Source organism: Thermobia domestica, chromosome 12, assembly GCF_964235325.1.
Source record: "Thermobia domestica chromosome 12, izTheDome1.hap1.1, whole genome shotgun sequence".
NCBI lineage: Eukaryota > Metazoa > Arthropoda > Insecta > Zygentoma > Lepismatidae > Thermobia > Thermobia domestica.
This window is the reverse complement of record NC_137465.1, coordinates 102353483-102371785: the sequence shown is the minus strand read 5'-3', so window position 1 is coordinate 102371785 and position 18303 is coordinate 102353483. Positions and strand designations below refer to the sequence as shown.

At 36.1% G+C, this 18303-nt stretch overlaps 1 protein-coding gene across 2 annotated transcripts in view; it reads left to right on the top strand.

Moving 5' to 3' along the window:
- The first annotated feature begins 13334 nt into the window (after nucleotides 1-13334).
- Nucleotides 13335-18303, top strand: part of LOC145666558 (sphingomyelin phosphodiesterase 5-like) — an 81465-nt gene continuing 76496 nt past the window's right edge. The window contains exon 1 of one of the 2 annotated variants that reach the window (XM_081733895.1): nucleotides 13335-13470. The gene's annotated coding sequence lies outside the window, so the exon portion shown is untranslated. The other variant, XM_081733893.1, reaches the window with a different exon arrangement.

Below are 18303 nucleotides of genomic sequence, written 5' to 3'. Positions count from 1 at the left end.
AAATCAAGATTAGACAACAAGTTAACCGAGAGATGGGTACTATCTCCAGGAAGTTCCGGAGGATATCTACTAAGTATATCGGCAATGAAATTGTCTTCTGATGACACATGTTGGAATTGTAGATCGTATCTTTGAAGTTTTAGAAGAATACGAGTAGTCCTAGGATCTAAACTTTTCATGGTAAACGCATGCGTAGCTGCTGCGTTATCGCAATGTACGACCATCGGACGACCTAGAATATATTGCGAGAAATGGTCGCAAAGAAAGAGAATTGCTAATACTTCTAGTTGGAAAATGGACAAGGACAGCTCATGTGGCTTTACCCTTCTACTAGCATAAGCAATAATGACTGGGGACGATTCACCTTCAAGATATTGCGCAAGAAATCCTCCTAAATTTTCTCCACTGGCATCTGAGAAAATATGGAATGGAAGCGAAAAGTCAGGCTGGCTTAGAGCCGGTGGTTGACTCACCAGTTCTCTTAGTTTGTAAAATAACTCTAATAAATCAGGAGTGAACACAAACTTCCTATCTTTTTTTAACAAGTCGTATAGAGGAGATGTTAAAGCAGAGAAATTAGCTATGAATTTTCTTCTCCAATTTACTAAACCCAAAAATGCTCTTAATTGCCGTTTGGTTTTCGGAATCGGGAAACAACGAATGGGCTCATTATGTCGAGGATCAACCTTGATATTATTTCCACTGATAATATGTCCGAGAAAATGTATTTCAGGCTGGATAAACTGGCACTTCCGAAAATTTAATGAAAAATTTGCACGAGCAAAGATTTCAAAGGTTTTTTCTAAATGTTCGAAGTGATCTTCAAGAGAAAAACTCGAGATTAAAATGTCGTCTAGGTAGACCTTGGCAAAAGATTTAGTAGTCTGATCAAAGAAAGAGTACATGATATTCTGAAAAATTGAAGGTGCACTTTTGATATACATCGGTAATACGCACATTACATACTGATGACCTGCATATACAAAACTAGTACATGGATGTGATGTGGGATCTAACCCAATTCCATAGTATCCAGAAGAACAGTCGAACGAGCTAAAATATTTCGCCTTGGTTACGCGGTTCAAAATTTCTCCTATAGGTTCTACCTGAATTTTAGGCGCCAAAACCTTTTGATTTAGAGCTTGGAGGTCTAAAACTGGACGTACTCCTCCTGACGCTTTGCGTACGCAGTGTATCGGATTACGATACGGAGAAGGTTGTTCCCTAGCTAACCCAAGCTTGATCCAGGTTTGAAGTTCTTTCTCAAAAGCAGGTTGAAGTGCTTGGGGAACAGGATAGTACGGTCCTACTATCGGTTTCTCATCTATTAATTGAATTTTATAGAGTGGTGCACGCACCCGTCTAGGATACTCCGAAAATAAATATCGGTACTTCAACAGAATACTGGCTAAACGTTTCGAATTTTCATCTAAATCGATTCTCGACCCAACATAATCCTGAATCTCAACCTCAGAGATATTAGGCTCTGGATCCTCTGACGAATAATGTTCAACAGGATTCATCGGAAAATTCATAGGCTGCTTCACTGACTGTTGAGGTTCCTCAATGGTTGAAGTTACTAAAGAAGTGTTTTTATTCGTCCGTTCAATAGCTCGAACTGGCCATTTGGGCGAAGAGACTTCAACACGATTCGAAGAAATTCCAACGAATAATACTTCAGGCCTTATGGTCTGTAAGGAAATCTGAGTCCCAGACGAAGTTTGAAGTCTAACTTCATTTTTACCTCGATCAATAATACCATTGAATTTATCTAGGAACGGACATCCTAAGATGATATCAGTTCGTAAGTATTTCATCACAAATATAGGAGTTTCAAAAAAGTGACCTTGAAAATTTAAATTAAAAGTTTGTAATCCCTGTACTTGGAATTTTTCTTTTCCTGCAAAGGCTCCCAAAGTGAGTCTAGTATACGGATGTAGCTTGGCGGCTGGGAAAGTTAATTTTAAACGTTTCCATACTTCCCAATCCATCAAGTTCAGCTCAGCGCCGCTATCCACCGTACACCGCAGATCTATGCCAGCAATATTTCCTTTTATTATGGGTGAAGGGGAAAAATAGTACTCAGAAGAACAGACATAATCGTATTCAACTACAAAATTAACATAAAATTCTAGAAACGGATTTGTAGAATCAGAAGAGTTCGACGAGGTCACTGTACAAATACTTCGAAAGGGGTCTTGTCCTTCGCAGCTTGCCTGCCCCTTTCTCATTGGCAGCTGCGAGTCATGTTTTCCGAACTGTTTACTTGTTCTCTCGAATTCGGAGACCCTTCACTGTTACTGCTAGACATCTGTTTAGATCCATCATTTTCTTCTACTCGATCGTTGTTATAACTATTATTGTTATTGTAGTATCGGTTTCCATTATTTCGATATCGATTTCCTCTTCCTCTAAATCGTCGATTTCGATTATTACCTCGAAACGAGTTTTGATTGTAATTATTATTATTATAATTATTGAAGTTCTGAGAATACTCCGGGTTCCTCTTTTCAGTCTGACAACTGCTATCAACCGTTTTATTCTGATTAAAATTTTGATTAGTTTTGATAACCTTCGCCTGTTTAATAAATGATCTCTTCCTAGAAGGAGGTTCGAACTCGGTACGCGGACCGGTAATCGAGGACAAGTTCCCAATCTGAATCATCAGATCGACTAAGTTCTGACTTGGATTAACAGATAATAATCTTACGTCATCGTAAGGTAAACTTCCCAAAATTAAACCTGAAAGTTCCTGAAAGTTAGGGTTTTCGGTAATGTTATAGTACATTTCAACCAAGAACCAAGAAAATTCTAGCAACGAGGAATATTTATTTTTGTCATACTTTAAAGATTGGAGATATCTTTTCTGCATCAGCTCGGTTTTCTCATTACAATACTGACTTTTGAATAGCCGGATACAATCATCAAATGAACGGATTTCATGTAGGACAGACTGAATCCAGACTTCAGCTCCATCTCGCAAGCAACTTTGAAAAGCTCTAATCTTCTCAAAGTCCGAAACGCAATACCTATCTATACAACGTTTAAAATTTCTGAGGAAGCTCTGGATGCACCAGGACGAACTTCTCCACCAAAAGTAGGAAAAAAGTAAGATCTTTTAATGAGATCTGTTTAGATTCATAATTATATTGCTGACTAGGAATTCTAGCCCATATAGAACCATTGTCAAAAGGACTTAAGTTGGACACATTATAGAAAGGTGTAGAACACTGACTCAAAGGATTGATTGGATTACTAATGGAACTACCCCAACTGGGTTGACTGAATGATGAGTATTTCGGAGTCGAATGACTCGAATTCCAATTAAACATAGTATAGACCGGAGAACTACTATTGCCAAAGACAGGCACGGTATTTCTACCAATACTTGGAAAAGTATCTAAATTAAACGGGGACTTCATCGTCGGAACACTAGGGATAGGTTTAGAAAACCAAGAAGTATTAGTTTCTGTAGTAGCGCCATTAAATAACATTCCATCCGAATGTGAAGTCGGCTGATCACTATAATCAAACTTACTCTTTTCAGCAGACGTCCTATCCTTTCGGACATCTGTGAAGCAAACTCTCTTAGGAGCAACACTATCGTCTCCCCGTTCAGTCTCAATATGTATTTCTTTCGAAACCGGAAACTTCGCTCTAGCTTCTTTAATTTCCTTCTGAAGCTGCTCATAACGAAGCTCGAGTTTTTGTTGCAAGACAGAGACTCTTTTAGTTAAGCTTCTCTGTTCATCACAAACCGATTCGAGAATAGTAGCAGTAGTTTCATAGCCTTCTTTAATCGAAATTATATCCTTGCTATTAATATCAACTAATTCAGGTAAATTTCGCAATTCACCTTGTAATTCTTCCGTTTTTTGATTTACTTTCAAGAGGTCACTCTCGACAATTTGCAGTCGAGCCTCTTGTTCTAACTGAGATGCAGTTATCACATTTATTTGTCCGCGTAGTTTGTTCGATTCCTCAACTATTTCTTTGTGTACCTCTAATTTGACTTCGTTAATTTTCTCAGCTAAGATCAAAATTTCATCATGCTGCCTATCAAACTTTTCATTTTGTTTTTGCAACTCTTCGCGTTGGTTGTCCAGTTTCTCATTTTGTTTTTGTAACTCTGCGCGTTCGTTGTCCAGTTTCTCATTTTGTTTTTGTAACTCTGCGCGTTGTTCACCGAACTTTTCTTGTAAGAACGCAAATAAACGCATTTCCATTGAACTCTCTGATCCACCAATAGGGGACGAGGTAACTACTGGGAATTTTAGAACATCTTGTTCTTCATTTTGGTTGGACTTAACCAAGCCACCATTTTCAAAAGATTTTTCGATTTTCCCATTTCCATTTGAGGGTTGGCAACCCTGACAAATCCATTGATACGAATCCCGACTTATTAGTTCAAACATGCTATCGGATTCTTTTATCCCAACACAACGGAAGTGATACCATCGGGTACACTTTTCACACGACTGAATCTTCTCGTTCAGCAGTTTCTGGTATTACAGACTTAAAACTTTGATTACAGAACGCGTATTCTCTATCAGACTCGGAGCTAGCAACACTGCCCCCAACCGAAATTCGCTCAGACGTTGACATATTAACAAGTACACAACAACACTATCACAAAATATATCACTCAATATATATGTATATATCAATACAACAGAATACTTCCCTAAGACAGAGGGAGAAACCAACACCAGTAACCCTACCAGTGCACGTCACCGAACAGTCTGCCTCACTCTCATTTTCTTTCTCTTCTCTCTCTGTTTTTTTTTCTCTCCTTCCATCCACAATCCTACCGTTATAAAAATCCTTGGCTGGTTCGCCAAAAATTTTAACGACTGCTACAATCTAAAAGCCTAGTTCAAGGGAAGGTTTATTTTTGCCAATACGTAACGACCACCTCCCTCGAACTCACCTTCTTGATCCCTGATTCGAAGTCCTAGCAACCTCGAAGGGAATCGAGAAGGGAATCTATCGCGCAACGGAAAAATAATAAACGAAAACGGAAACAAAAAGAATGAAGAACCAGAAACTTACCTCCGGTGGATGCAGATTAGAAGGGAGAGTAATAGCTCCACTCAACTCCTTTAATAAATCTCAGCTTAAACATGAATGTATATATGAATATTTTACCTTAGTTATATAATATTAAGTACTTTGAAAAAAAATTCATTTTCAGATACAATTTATTAACAATGCTTCAACTCAGACTGGTGTGGTAGTTAACCACACTACTACAATTAACGTAAGGTGCCAGTATATTCATTATAGTATTATAACATTGTGGGAAAAAAAATACTTCAAGAGAACACATTTAGAATTCTGTCTGTCAATCTCATATCCAATTTGTTTACAATATCAACCATTATCAGATTTTATTGTTCACTTCTTTTTTCTTATAATAGAACTGTCCATAAACCAATAGTAGAAATAGATTGTACTGTAAATGTTAGAAACTATTACCTGACACTTCGCCACACCACTTAATGAAAAACAATTATATTGCCGTCACACAAAGTTACATAACATTTAAGGACTTCATATCACTCGTCATAGGTACGACATAATAACAGAACAGAGTGATTCTCGTCTGCGAGAGCGTCAGCTGAAAGAAGTGTTACCGCTTCCGGTTCAGTTCAGGTGCCAAAACACAATCAATAAAGGAACGGAGGTAATATTTGCGGACATCCCCGTTCGGCAGCACCAACCATGGGCGCATTTTACTATCAAATATAATGTAATACAATTTATACGAAGTCCAATATAGTACACCTGACGTCTTAATCACCACTTCAGCATAATAGAACTCCTGTTCATACATTTCGCATAACTTAATATGCCGTAGCAACTCAAATAATAATGTGTACAGCCAAACATCCACTGGGCAGACACAGCAACTAATGACTCGGACGTTTAGTAATAATAATATTCCCTTCCGGGCGGACAAGTTAGGTGGACAGTAATAATAGACAATACTAGACACTGGATTAGGTAGACAATGGACACGATAGTATATAACACACTTCATAAAGGACAATTGGATGAGACTTTTTATATATATTAACTAGACAAATATTGGACGAGATATGCTTATATTTTTATAGACAGACAGTTACTGAACAAACAGCATTCGACATAACGTAGTTAGGAAAATCAGCCATCTTATATAAAAGGAACAATGTTCAGCTCGTTTACCGTAACATATGATAACCCGAAGGCGGACAAACTTATGGAGAATTATAGATGCTATTCAGACAATCTTTGTAAAATGGCAACCTTACGAAATCGTTTGGACTTTTAACACATATAGCAGGAAGCACTAATAAATACCATCAATATATATATATATATATATATATATATATATATATATATATATATATATATGTGTGTGTGTGTGTGTGTGTGTGTTATATGTTATATGAAATTTCACGTGAACTGAAGCTTTAATAGAAAATATTTAGATACATTTCTAATACGGTTAACTCAATACTTAATGAACTTCACAACAGAGAGAGAGAGAGAGAGAGAGATTTACGCTACTTACGACTTACATAATGAGAGGGCTGGCTAAGACTATTCGGGGCTGTGCACAGGCTGGGCCCCCATGGGAGAAGGTTTCCCCCATAGGAACTCTTTACTCGGACATTGTGCCGTATATAAGATACACTCGTAAACTATACATTTTCGTACTCACAAATATTAATTTGTACTTTTGAAGAACACCAGTGCTTTCGTTATCTCAACTCTAATAAACAACTGCAGATTTTATTTTAACTCTGATAAACCACTGTAGCTAATACGAAGAAAGAATAGTTTCATTCAGTATGTTCGTGTCCCAGAATAATTTAACTGAACTAAATATAGATATATCCGTTGACCTTTAGTAGTTCGAGTTTTACTACTGAAGTTTCCAATAAAACAAGGTTAAGTTCACTTTACTTCAAGGCTCCCATGCAGAATAGTCATTGTAGATAGACTTAAAGTTAGTCACGTTACCTGAAGTGCTGCTACAAGAAGAAGAAATAATTAGTTTTTACGCCATTGTTCAGCTTACACAAGAATCACCATGTGCGTGATCAACTTCCACTTTCGTATCCAAATTATTCACTTTTCGTCCACAATTTAGAAAGAACTATATCTCTGTCAGCAACTATGCTCCTTAGAGAATCTTATTATATGGAATAGGACGACGAAATAGCTTCTAATACATCACAAATTACATTTCTTTTCACGAAAGAAAGGAAGCTCGAAACACTAGTTCTGTCCGGCGTAGTTTAGAGTACACAGTATATATAAAGACAGTCGTTTCACCGCTTCGCTTCTCTCTCTTTCCCGCTGTTGGAAATTTTGGTGAAACTTTTATTACAGCTTTATTAAACAAAATAAAGATAATTCGCAGAGAATATAGACACTAATAAACAAAATATATAGTAAGAAAGAATACTACAACCTTAATTTGAACTATAAATCAACGTTAAAGACTGGCCTAATTCCGTAATGCTCCTATGCCTGTATATACTCCTACTATGGGCGACTCAATAGAAGAAGAAGAAGAACATTGATAAACAAACTCAAGAGCAGTTTACTAAGAGAACCAACGTCTAAACAACAAAATCTGCATTTCAACGCCATGTTTGCGAAAGAATAATAAACATAAGGATACTTTAAATTGCCCTATTATAAAATTGCGATAATAATATGAGTAATATAATCTGATATTCACATTGAGCCTATTAACTTGTCTGTAACAAACAAAGTATGTTACAATATATATATATATATATATATATATATATATATATATATATATATATATATATATATTCGGTGTTGCAAAATAAGTATTACAACTCTTGGGAGCTGATTCCTGCCACTGAGACAAGAAAAAAAGTTCTCTTGAACTTTCGGCTATCGGGCATATTTTCGGATCTACAAGGTACCGAAAGCGTGGGAAAATGACTTTCGGATGCCAATAGTTCGGAAACTATCCAACCTAAAGAGGGCGGGTAAAAAATTCACTGAAGAAGTCATACCTGCTGTATTCAAGTTTGCATGTTTCACAATCCTACCATACACGCGCAAAGGATTCCTCAAAGGAACGTAGGGAGTCCCGGATAATCTGTCAAATGAAAATTGGTCTAAATGAATATTAATTGATAGAGTTTCAACCAGGTAACAATAATTCGTTTGTATTAAGTCGATATCTGGAACAAATACAAAATGGCGGACATCTTCATGCCCGTTGTGGGTGTTTGCCTAAACGCCAGGTACGGATGCTGACTAAGAGTGACGTTTTGAGTATTAAGTGTAGCGAATTTGTACTCAAATGCTCTAGAAAGACATCTGGAATGTCGGTAGAGCACAACAGATGAAGCAGGGTGATTCACATGTGTGGAAACACTTAACGAAAAATGCCCAGAAATGCAATCATACTAAGTAAACGTGAATTCAAAGCGTCGTAAATGTAAGGAATAGCATCAAGAACATGAAAGCCATTGCGAATTCACCAATAATATCCCATCAATCCGATGCAATATGATACGCACGGTTGCATACCAATAATGATGCAACAACTGAGGCCTGGTTGTAATTGTGCAAGGAGACTCACTAAGAAACTGGATAAACTAAGTGAATATCATTAGTGGAATCCCATGATCTATATTGAAATATGGCCAATGTGTGTGTTGATATCGACATGTAGCTAATGAACAAATATCAACATGTCTCACTACTGCTGGGACACTGTCCCACGTGCGAAAAATAGGAAAATAACTACACGGGTCTTGAATCTGAGGGCGTGGGCTCCCAGTATGATTGTAAACCGCGACCACGCGAGCAAAAACGAGCGCTCTAGCCCTGAGGTTTCTAGGGAGCCTCACTTTCTCTGTTTTCATTTCTTTGAGGAGTACCCACTTTGATTGGCAAGCGCTCTTGTACAGCCTCCCGACATGCTTGTGTGTTTCATTTTGTTATTCCTACTGGACAGTTGTAAGCAATTAGAGCTTTAAGACGTTTCTTCCTATTTCTCATGTCGTTTTATTTACCATATGTATGGTGTTCCAGCAGTAGTGTTACTGTACGAAATTGGTTTAATTTCGTCTTTGTCTTGGCACGTGCACTGTGTGTAAGATACTAATTTCTGGAGGTATTTTCCTATATTTCGAGTACGATTTTTTTTTCATATGTGTCGACTGTGGGACAATGACCCAAACAAAGAAGGCATTGATACAATCGTGTTCTAGTTACGTTCTACCAAAAAGTCCATCAGATGTAATAGCAAAATGTACAACGTTATTTTCCTAGTTTTCGCACGTGGGACAGTGTCCCAGCAGTAATGGGACATGTTGACATTTGTTCATTAGCTACATGTTGATATCAACACACACATTGGCCACATTTCAATATCGATCATTGGATCCCACTAGTGACATTCATTTAGTTTATCCAGTTTCTTTGTGAGTCTCCTTGCACAATTTCAACCGGGACTCAGTTGCTGCATCCTTATCGGTATGCAACCATGCGCATCATATTGCATCGGATTAATGGGATATTATTGGTGAATTCGCAATGGCTTTCATGTTCTTGATGCTATTCCTTACATTTCTGGTGCTTTGAACTCACGTTTACTTAGTATGAGTGCATTTCTGGGCATTTTTCGTTAAGTGTTTCCACACATGTGAATCACCCTGCTTCATCTGTTGTGCTCTACTGACACTCCAGATGTCTTTCTAGAGCATTTGAGTACAAATTCGCTACACTTAATACTCAGAAAGTCACTGTTAGTCAGCATCCGTACCTGGCGATTATGCAACCACACACAACGGGTACGAAGGTGTCCACCATTTTGTATTTGTTCCAGATATCGACTTAATACAAACGAATTATTGTTACCTGGTAGAAACTCTACCAATTCATATCCATTTAGATCAATTTTCATTTGACAGATTATCCGGGACTCCCTACGTTCCTTTGGGGAATTCCTTGCGCGTGTATGGTAGGATTGTGCAACACGCAAACTTCAATACAGCAGGTATGACTTCTTCAGTGAATTTTTTACCCGCCCTATTAGGTTGGATAACCGAAAGTTCAAGAGAACTTTTTTTCTTGTCTCAGTGGCAGGAATCAGCTCCCAAGAGTTGTAATACTTATTTTGCAACACCCGATATATATATATATATATATATATATATATATATATATATATATATATATATATATATATATATATATATATATATATATATATACCCCTCTCCTCTGTCCCCAGGTCACGGCGCTGAATTTGGGTTTAAACGGCATTAAAAGCGTCACTGCTCATCTCAGCAACCCCAAAAACTATAGATTCAACACTAGTCATTTTCGATCATTTTTTATATACCACCCCCTTCCCCCTCCCTAAACTTTCTTGCGTTGAATTTGGATTTAAACTGCATCGGAAATGTTACTGTTCATCTCAATGGCCCTGAAAACTATGGAGTCACACTAATATCGATTATTTTGCATCATTTTAATATACCTCCCCCTCCCTCAATTAGCGGGGATAAATTTATTTTTTTAAAAACGGCATCGAAAGTGTCACTGTTAACCTCAGCGACTTCGAAAATTATGGATTCACATTAATATCGATTATTTTTCATCATTTTTATATACCTCCCTCAATTTGGGGGAGTAAATTTGAATTTAAACGGCATCGAAAGTGTAACTGTTCACCTCAGCGACCCCGAAAACTGTGGATTTGACATTAATATCGGTCCTTTCGATCATTTTATACATCTTCCTCTCCACCCCCCAAGTTGCAGTGCTGAATTAGAATTTAAGCTTCATCGGAAATGTCAGTGTTCATCTCAGCAACCCCGAAAACTATGGGTTCGACACTAAGATCGATAATTTTTAATATATATCCGCACTTCCTTCCTCCAAGTTGCACCTTCAATGTGAAATGATAAAACCATCTCAGGCCCGAACTTCATCTATGTTGAAAGTTTTTGTCGAGATCAGTCTGGTGGTTCAAGTGTTGTTAAGTTACAAATATAGTTACTTTCATTTATACACACACACACACACACACACACACACATATATATATATATATATATATATATATATATATATATATATATATATATATATATATATAGTTACATTCTTTCATTTCTAGTCTAGTTAGTTACATTTTAGTATACTTTCATTTATATATATATTTATAAAAAAAAACTCAGCTATTGCTTCTGCACTATTTCAATGGTTCGTACTTTAATACATCCCTTCTTCAACCGTGGTTGCGGAATTGATTAAACGCAATGTTCTTGTATTAAATAAATTTATTTTAAATATATCTTTCTCATTAATTTCAATTAAGTTGCTTTTCAAAGATCCTCTAAAATTTCAGTGACGCACTATGGGCTATAAGCCATTAACTCCTATGTTCACCCTGCTACAAACTACAGACTTAAATATTCGATAAAGCATTTCAGTGGTAAGTAGTTGCCACAACACCAATATGAACGTATTTAATTCCAACGGTAACAACTACGTTAGTAACGCTAAAATTATTATTAATAATGATAACGAGTAAGAAGTAGTTAATTACGAGTATGACAATTATTTGCTACAGAAAGACTTCTGTACAAGAAATATATAACTAAAAATAATTTACTTCAAAACAACACAAGGAAAGCAAAATTTATGACGTACATAACTAAAACACACTATTATGTTATTAATATGAGGTCAATGGTGTGGAAATAGAGAAAAACAGACATTATGAAAGATCTGGGAATTACATTTGGTAGGAAGTTAAAATTTGTTAAAATTTTGTCAACATAGAAATATATCATGGAAAGAGCAAGAAAGGACAATAGGCTTTATTTATTTAGTTATTTATTATTTCAGAACGATAGAATATGTATTTATACAAATAACTTGTAAGAACTAAGGTTCTGTAATATGAAACAGTATATCTAAAACTTTGACTAACAGATTGACAGTATTATTCTTACGACACATAAATTATAAACTTACTTCAGCATCCGCTTGTCTTCTTCAGAATGTGCAACATTTGATACTTAAAAAAAAAATCAAGCTAAAATTTCCACCACACTGCTTCTTTCTATTCTATTCTATTCTATTCATCTCCCTCGCGGGAGATTTTATAATTAAAAAGTCACAGCAATAAGGCCAAGTTGACTGCTTCACTAGAATTGTTTTAAATCTTTTTGTTGTTAATGGAATTGTAGAAGATGGCCCGTTCCAAAATGGACGAATTGGTGTGTTTCAAATAGTTCTGTTTCTCCACTAGTTTGTGAATTAAAAAGGAAGGCAGAAGCGTAGAACATACAAAAAAAAATATGTATAACACTATAAAAATTGTAATGCACTAAATTATGTCCAAAATTGAAATTGTTGTTAAAAATTAAATTGAAATAATTGAAGAGCATGACGCTCTATTGTGTAGAACATTATACGCCATCTTGCCCGGATCTGCTCCTTTCTCGTCTCCTTCCTGCGCGGCTCGGATGTGCCCATCTAGCGTCATTTGTTTCCCGGTATAGTTCGCATTACGAATTTTCCACATAAAGTTTGTAGCGTCATGCGGTGCAACGTCACACCAGCATTTCTTAAGGGTCTTCACTACAGCGAAATTAAACTACCGCTAATTTTAGAGTTTTTCTGTAATATCTTCAAAACAAATAAAAATATTCGAAAAGCAGAAACGTAGTGAACTAGACAATACGATTTTACATGTGATACCATTATCACAACTTATCTATCTTCTTACGATTTGCAAGTGTAGCTAGTTTTAATGGGCTTTATGCAGAGTCGTTTTGACGCGTGATTAGAGCCATACTAAAGAGTTCGACTAACATAAGTTTCCTGCAGTAGTCAGGTTTTTAGTATGACGCTAATCGTACGTCAAAACGACTCTGCATAAGGCGAAGTATTTTTTGCGGATTCTGTAAATAGCGGCTTACCAAAAGCAGATAGGTGAATTGTGGTGAAGGTATCACATGCAAAATCGTATTGTCTAGTTCACTACGTTTCTGCTTTTCGAACATCTTTATTTGTTTTGAAGATATTACAGAAAAACTCTAAAATTAGCGGTAGTTTGTTCGCTGTAGTGAAGACCCTTAAGAGTCCAACGCAATATGAGTAACGTGAACTTTTGAAAATGTGACAATATTTGTTAAATGGTGCTGAATTGGGTAGAATTGTACCAACTTTTTCACAAAAGGGGCTGAAAATGCAAGCGTGGTACCATCGGGCCGATGAATGACAAAAAGGGCTGAATCTGGTACAATTGTACCAAGTGTGACAACACAGACTGCTCGTAAGGTTTTAGATTGAGTCTAACTGAACTGCCCAGAAAACTCAGAGTCAGTCAAAACAATTCCCAAGAAGAAGAAGAAGACTGCTTATCATTAAAAGTCATCCTATCAAAAGTCTGGCTACAGTGTAAGGCAACTAATGTTAGAAATGACGTCATAGTGCCAACATTTTGAAAAGTGGTGGTGTATATATGGGCAATAGTGTGTCAGCTTGTGTTATTGTTATAATTTATAGTTTAAGTTCGAAGATACTTTCGTTTCTATCCATATTTACCTACATATTTTGAAAATTATGTTTTTTTTTTCTTAAAACATTTCAAGAAGTGCAAGGGTGAGTTTACCACTTCTATGTAGGTAAAATTTAGGCACATCACTTAAAATAATAGTTGAAAAGTAATCAGTGGCAAAGGATATAGGGGGCCAGAGGGGCCGGCCCCCTAAAGAGGTCCGACAATGTACTTTGGTACTTTGATGTTTGTAATTTATTATATATTTTTATTTTTATATATTTTTTGTTTGTAATTTTTGCCCCCCAAACACATCCTTTGTACGCTACTGAAAGTAATAATTCTTTCACTGACTACCTTCTTATTGACTTCCAAGTAGAAATAGTTGTTGAAAAATTAAAAAAAAAAAAAAAGAGTATCCGAGCATATGCCATAGAAACAATAGTGCAAACAACAAACCTGTGCTAGATGGCCACTAATAAGCGCGAATGTTAACGTCTGTGAAGTAGACCCTCCACTTTCAAATTTGGACTCGAAACCAAGATCAATAGTTTGTTATTGATTGTTTTGAACAAGAAATAGTCTGTTTTGAAAAGTATAAAGAAATATATACAAAATAAAGATTGGGAGCCAACTTCACACTGACTCCCCACTTTGAAATTTGGATTCGAAACAAGCCAGTTGTTCGTTTTTCGTTTGTTATTGATCATTTTGAAGAAAAGATGTATGTTTCGAAAGTCATAAAGGGATATTTACAAAATTGGGATACGCCCTATTCCTTCCACGTACAACTTTAGATTAAATGCCAAAATCAATAGTTTGATATACATTTGTTGTTGATTATTTTGAAGAAAGGACAGTTTGTCTCGAAAACGCACATCATTTCCATTGTAAAGTATCTACTAAAACCGGAACTGGTAGAAACCCATTGGCACAATAGGTCTCAAGTTCGCATATGAACTTTAGGGTTTCGGTTAGAACAACGATGAATTTCGAAAAAGTACTTACTGATGCTGAACAATTGACAATGTATTATTACGCAAAAGTAGGTGGGTTCACAAGTGGGCTTCGTTGGTACCGTAAGGTACCTCATTTCTGCAGATGTAATTATTTTGAAACGAGCTCATGTGGTTCGGATTCCACGTTAAGTAGTAGATCCCGTTTCATATAGCCTCGCTTCTGAAAGGGACGTTAAACTCGAAATCAGCTCAAATCAGAGTATTGGATTTTACAAATTACATTTTGTAAATTTTCTAAAATGTGGTGTGCCTAATCTTGACTAGCACCCAAACTTCTGCTTCATCTGAAATAAAATAATAAATAGAAATATAGTCCTGCAAAAAAAAAGTATGAACCTGTTTACGAACATAACCCTTAACTACTCTGGTGGGGTCTCAGAGACCCCGTCGCGTTGCTCTCTAGATTTTATTTTTTGTCTGCTGGGATAGTTCAGCGTCTGCTATCATTGTATTAATGATGCCTTCCATTTCAACTCAGGCAAAAAAATAAGAAAAAATAAAATAAAATTGTACCATCACCATCTCAGATATTGTTGAAACTTTTTTTTTATAGCAATTAGACATGTTTTTAAGGGACCCATATTTTTTTTGTCGAAAAAAAAATCCCGCATGCATTGTTGAGGACTTGGAAAATGGTCAACTTCGGAGCCCCACCATTCAGGTATGGAGACAGGTTGAGTTTATGTACATAAGGATATAAATAAACTATATTTTATTATAATTTGGTTTGCGCATGCGTATCTTGTTGCATATAAATTAACAAATGAACGTCGAAGTTTGCGAATTTTTTTCTCGAGCACTTCCGTTTCGGATTTTAAAATTCTGTTTTCACGGTTGGTAAGACCTAGTTACCCGCTTTCCGAATTTTTTTAAATCGCTTCTGTGTGCAACCGTTTCGTCGTAAAAAATTCGAAAAATTGTTGTATTTTGAAAAATCGCTATTTTTAGGCGTCATTTTCTCGAAAACACCATATTTTAAAATCCTGAAATTTTAACTTTACATGAACACACCAAATACCATACTATACCAATGCTTCATGAATTAACTACAGCCTTTTGAAGTTAGCGAAATTTCGTTAACTTTGATGTCAAAGTTGGCAACACTGGAAACACTAAAAGTGCAACAATTTGATGATGTTTGTGATTCAAATTCATTAAATAACGAACGAAAGTTTTTTCTTGGCTTTTTTTATTATTTTGATCAAAAATGCTCTCTGAAATAGTAAAATGAGCCTCCTCCTGTTCATCCGTTTTCTTAATCCGAAGTAATCTGAGGTGGAAATTACGATTACGAAACACACAAATTTTAAGTTCACTTACTTGAAATGGTCTTCGGAAACAAAATTTCACTGATTTTTTTTTTTTTTTTTTCACATGATTTGCTTGCTTGGTGTTTTCTTCGCTAACAGCATGTAACCGGTCAGATGCTCCAATAGGTGTTAGTGCACCCACAACTCGTAGCACATTGTCGACAGTCACAAAAACACTTCGTTTCACTTCTCTTATGCAGTACCGTACCGTGGGGAGGGCGAGAGGGGCGACGGCTCCGGGTGCCGAAATAAAGGGGGCGGAAAAATAGAGGAAAAATGACGTGGAATATATTTATTGGGACGACGTCGTATACTCTCGCCCCGGGGGCTGATTTTTGGCGGCCCAGCGCTGCTCTTATGCTCTTCTGGAAAACCTGTACCCTCTTGAAGGTCCATTTGGAAGCATAAATAGCACTTCAACTTCACGTAATTCATGAATTATTCATAATATTTCTGCTACTCACCACTGGTTATCGTATATGCATGTAACAAAAGTTCCTTTTTGCAGACTTCTTAAATCTACACTTTGAATTGCAGAAGCTCGATTTTGGGGGAGGCATAAAGTTAGTTCATGGTGACCCGTTACTGCCATAAAAACTTCACCATTTTCCGAAAGCCAAGCGTGACTTATCGAACCGGTCTCATCTCTAACATCTGAAAGCGATTTTTAAAGTGAGATGCAGCACCATTGTATTGTGTTGTGATCGTTATTCTTTGTATTGTATTGGAATCATAATCAAGAATTTATATATTATAGATTATGTATTCTTTCTTTTCTGTATCCATATCTGTAAATATTCTGTATCCATTTTTTTACCTTTTTCACTGACACGGTTTGGGAAATGTAGACACTTATTTTCATGTATTCGAACCTTTTTCTGTTTTCTCTCTTTTTTTTTTCTCAAGTATTTTTAAAACCTTATCTATGGCTATGAGTACATGAGCTAATTGTGTATTTTGTCGTCGCTTATTTCAACAAAACTGTCAGTTGTTTCATAATATACCACTGCCGTAAAGATGGAAATTTGCTCGTTTTTCCGGTGATAACTACGAATTTCACCTACTGAATAACAGTCCAGTTTTTAATGAAGTCCACGTGAAGTAAAATAGAATTTGAATCTTGAAATTTTATACGATGTTTTTCGGTAGCAATTAATTCTTTTTGTATTTTCTGGATGTAGTCATGAATTACAATTCTTACAGTTAAACCTGCAACGTACGATACGATGACAGAAAGTGGCATTTTTTTTTTTTTTTTTTAACGAGATCATTGTTTTCCTATATGGAATACCTAACACTTTCATTTTCCTCACGATCATTAATTAAAGACTCCACACTTATTCCTTCCACTCCAGAAGATTCACCACGTTCTTGAAGACAGCTGTCATTTTCTACTAAAAAAAATAGTCACTCATGATAGCTTCAATACTGGCTGCACCTTTAATTTGTTGCAACGCAGTAGCAGCTAACTTAAAATTTACACAATACACACATACACACTTCCCTCGCAGGTTGCGAACTGACCCACTTTGGTCGAACACTATAAAATTTCGAGTGACCCATTCTTACGCTGGGAATTTTCTGTTTAAAAAGTCCAAAATTTCTTTGCTGGAACGCGTAGGGAAACGTTTCGACCTTTTTAGACTTTGTCCATTTTCGATCACTCTAGACATCGCACTTATTGGGACTTTGTCTGGAGCATTCCAAATCATCACTTAGGTAATAGTTCAGGTTTTTTATAGATCATCAGAATTTATTGGATGGCCGTTTCAAGTAAACTTACAATTTGTGTGTTTCGTAATCATAATTTCCACCTCAGATTACTTCGGATTAAGAAAACTAAGGAGTAGGAGGGAGGCTCATTTTACTATTTCAGATACCAGTTTTGATCAAAATAATAAGAAACAGTCAGGAAAAATTTTTATTCTTTATTTAATGAATGTAAATCACAAACATCATCAAATGGTTGCACTTTTATTGTTTCCAGTGTTGCCAACTGTGACATCAAAGTTAACGAAATTTCGCTAACTTCAAAAGGCTGTAGTTAATTCATGAAGCTTTGGTCGAGAATGGTATTTGGTGTGTTTATTATTCATGTAAAATTGAACCATCTGGCAAAATTTCAGAATTTTAAAATACGGTGTTTTTGAGAAAATGGCGATTTTTCAAAATTTAACTATTTCTCGAATTTTTTGCGACGGAACGGTTGCGATATAAAATTTTTTCAGAAAGTGGGTGACTAGGTCTTACCAACCGTGAAAACAGAATTTTAAAATTCGAACCGGAAGTGCTCGAGAAAGTTTACAAACTTCGACTTTTCAGATAAACCGACGTTCATTTGTTAATTTATGTACAAAAAGATACGCATGCGCAAACCAAACTATAGTAAAATATAGTTTGTGTC